The sequence below is a fragment of the Phoenix dactylifera genome, chromosome 12 (genome assembly GCF_051530095.1).
Source record: "Phoenix dactylifera cultivar Ajwa chromosome 12, Ajwa_hap1_PhDact_Kaust_v1.1, whole genome shotgun sequence".
NCBI classification, from domain to species: Eukaryota; Viridiplantae; Streptophyta; class Magnoliopsida; order Arecales; family Arecaceae; genus Phoenix; species Phoenix dactylifera.
In genome coordinates this window covers 30,373,924-30,376,749 of record NC_143201.1, presented here as the reverse complement: position 1 = coordinate 30,376,749, position 2,826 = coordinate 30,373,924, and positions in this window count along the sequence as shown.

Genomic DNA, 2,826 nt, shown 5'->3' with positions numbered 1-2,826 from the left:
GGTAGCAGGTGAGATGATACTCTGGAAGATATATCTTCCCCTCCCCCTTCCCCCCCAGCCTCATATATATCAGGCTGGGGGGTTTTTCCGGGGATTCGTCATCGTGTGGCACGATGGGGCTGCCACTGACATGGCCGTTACAGGGCGTCGTGGGGCAGCGCTGGGTACAGCCATGGCAGGGCATAGTGGAGCTCCGCTTTGTACGGCTGTTACAGGGGATCGTGGGGCAGCGCCGGATACGGCCGTTGCAGGGAGTAGTGGAGCAGGGGGCCGCGGCGTGCCTCAGAGGAACAGTCTGTTGTTGTCGAGAGATTGCCGACTCGAGGTCGGATTGCTGGATCAAGGGGCAGCCGTAGTCTTCCTGGGCGCGCGTGCCGGTCACGTGGGGCATGGTGGCTAAGTTCCCCCGTAACATGTTCAATTAAACCTACAACCTGCTTACAAAAGAACTAGTAGGCGTACATTTAGAAGAGTAGCTATGACTAACTTTTTAGCAATGAAACAAAGTTTAATTGAAACACTTTCTACTTTAAATGTAAAAATTTCATTAACTTCTGATATTTGGTCAGCATCTGTAAGTAGTAATTGTTTTATTGCCATTACTGCTCATTATATTGATAATGATTGGCAATTAAATAAACGTATTCTTGCTTTTTGTGCTTTTGATTTTCCACATTCTGGACAACAAATTTTAAATATCATTTATCAAACTGCATGTTCATATAATATTAATGATAAAATTATGTCTATTACTTTTGATAATGCATCTAATAATAATTCTGCTGTTGCATTATTAAAAGACTCATTGCATCCCATGTTAGATGGAAATTTATTGCATATTAGATGTGCATGTCATATCTTAAATCTTTCTGTTCAAGCTGGCATGGGCATGATTCAAGATGTGATTGGTAAAATTAGAAATGCAGTTTCTTTTATTCATGCTTCAAGATCAAGACTTCAAGAATTTAAGGAACTATGTATAAATCATGGTAAACGTTTTAAAAAATTTAAACTTGATGTAATTACTCGTTGGAACTCAACATATAGCATGATACATGATGCATACCCATATAAAAACTTATTAAGTGCATATATTAATGATCGTGGATTAGGCTTTACATTGACTGAAACTGATTGGAATAAAGGAAAAATTTTGGAAGATTTTTTGCTTAGTTTTTATAATGCTACCAATGTTCTTTCTGGTATTTATTATCCAACTTCATGTTCATTTTTACAACAAGCATATATAATTAGTCAAAAATTTGCAGAACATAGATATGATGATGTTTTAATGCCTATTATTGACCTAATGGAATCTAAATGGAATGAGTATTGGGACAAGATATGTCCTATGCATAACTTAGCTGCTGTATTTGATCCTAGAGTTAAATTGAATGGCGTGCTAATTTTACTTGATGCATACTGTGAAAATATGATTAAAGATCCTGAACCTGCTAAAAATGAGGTAAAACAACTTCTTTATGATATTTATGCTATATATGATGAAAAAATTCGTGGATCTAGAACACAAATACAAACCTCTATTTCTTCTTCTAGTAGTTCTCGTTCGTCATCTATTTTTTCATTCATCGCACAGAGAAGACACACACATGCTTCAAGTTTATCTTCATCTTCTTCATCTTTAAGTAGTGAACTAGAATTTTATTTACGAAATGATCTTCAGTCTGCATATGATGAAAATCAAATAGAGAATCTAGATGTATTATCTTGGTGGAAGAGTGTTAGAAATCAATATCCTGTTATGTCTGCAATTGCACGCGATATTTTAGCTGTGCCGATGTCCACGGTAGCATCGGAATCCCCTTTTAGTGCAGGTCGGCGTGTTCTTGACGAAAAGAGAAGTAGGATGACGGGCGAAACGGTGGAGATGCTTCTCTGCTTCAAAGATTGGTTGGATGCTGAGGCAAGACTTCAAGATAAAGGTGGACATAATACAACATCCTCTGATGATGATGATACAAACACTACTGAAGACTGAAGAGTGAATACTGATTCACTGAATCACTGATGATTAGTAAGATTTCTTAATTTTTTATAATTGTACATTTTTATTGTATTCTGGAGGTCAGACCAAGGTCCAAACCTCGGCCCTTTCTTATTGTATTCTGGAGGTCAGACCAAGGTCCAAACCTCCCTTCATGTACCATTTTGATTTAAATTAATAAACTGGTAGGGGTCTATGCCAAACCCCCCACCATTAAGGTGGCTTTATATTCATAAATCCTTAGTTTTCAATATTTATTAATTTATTAAAAAAATTTATGAAGTATTAATTTTTATCGGGCCGGGCCGGGCCCAGGCCCGGACCGTGCCAGGCCCGCGGGCCAGCCCGGCCCAGGCCCTTATGGGCCGTGCCGTGCTTGGCCCGCGGGCCTAGAGCGGGCCGTGCCGGCCCAGGCCCGAAGCGGGCCGTGCCGGGCTCGGCCCGCGGGCCAGTAACCTGTGACCCAGCACGGCCTCCTTAAATGGGCCGTGCCCGGCACGGCCCGGCACTGTAGCTATCGGGCCGTGCCACGGCCCGGCCCAGTGCCCAACTCTAATCTTATAACTTGCAAATGGGCGGTATAAGTCGGCTTAACCCATGCATCGGCCTGCACGAAGATGAAACGTAATTGGGAAATGGGACAAAACGAGCGTGCCTAAGCGTGTCATCGAGAGCTGGCTGACCAAGAGCCAGACCATCGAACTTCCTTCCCCCGCTATCATTACCTGCTTTTGACCCTCCATCCCGGTCTCCTCGTCCATCCATCATCGGCCTCTGCACCCACACCACCACCTTATCATGCCCCCTCCTCCAACAGCCCC